Source organism: Brassica oleracea, unplaced genomic scaffold, assembly GCF_000695525.1.
Source record: "Brassica oleracea var. oleracea cultivar TO1000 unplaced genomic scaffold, BOL UnpScaffold09470, whole genome shotgun sequence".
Lineage (NCBI taxonomy): Eukaryota > Viridiplantae > Streptophyta > Magnoliopsida > Brassicales > Brassicaceae > Brassica > Brassica oleracea.
Genome location: NW_013625991.1, coordinates 1 through 590, shown reverse-complemented (window position 1 = coordinate 590; position 590 = coordinate 1). Strand labels below are relative to the sequence as shown.

The 590-nt window shown below is 39.3% G+C and overlaps 1 long non-coding RNA gene across 1 annotated transcript; it reads right to left on the bottom strand.

The window, feature by feature from the left end:
• Positions 1-116: 116 nt before the first annotated feature.
• Positions 117-590, bottom strand: LOC106322192. The gene is made up of 2 exons (XR_001266279.1): positions 486-590; positions 117-418 (listed from the first exon to the last, which is right to left on the bottom strand). It is a non-coding gene; the product is annotated as an uncharacterized LOC106322192 (long non-coding RNA).

The window sequence follows — 590 nt, the reverse complement described above, 5'->3', positions numbered from 1 at the left end:
AAAAAAAAAACAAAGAGTACTTGAGTCACACGAAAGGTTTATACTTACAACTTTGAGCTGGTTAAGACCATCTGTATCAGGTATTTTATGGCCAAAGACTTGTTTCACTTCTTCTCTTGCCTTAGCTTGCCAATCTTGGTGTTGGCTTAGCAAAACCATTGTCCAAACTAGAAGTACTGAAGTTGTCTCTTGCCCGGCGAAATAGAACAGCTTGCATTCCTCTATCACATCCTCATTGCTCATTCCATTTCCTTTAACTTGTCCCAAATTAGATTCAAGAAGTATACCAAGCAAGTCATCGCTGGGTGCTTCACCAGCTTCTCTAGCCCTTAACCTCTTGTTAACTATCCCTCTCAGTATATCTTGGACTTCTCTGGCTTTTGCCTTCATCATTCTATTTTCCTTCGTTGGAAGATAACTGGGAGATTATGACAACATGGATGAAGAGTCAAGTTCTAAAGTCCTTGTAATAACATATTAATTACCTATATCCAGGAATGATGTGCTTTCTAAAAGCTTGTATGATGAGCTGAGCTAGTTCAGCTTGGAGCTCAAATATCCTCTGTCCTTCTTTGTAGCTGCTACCAAAA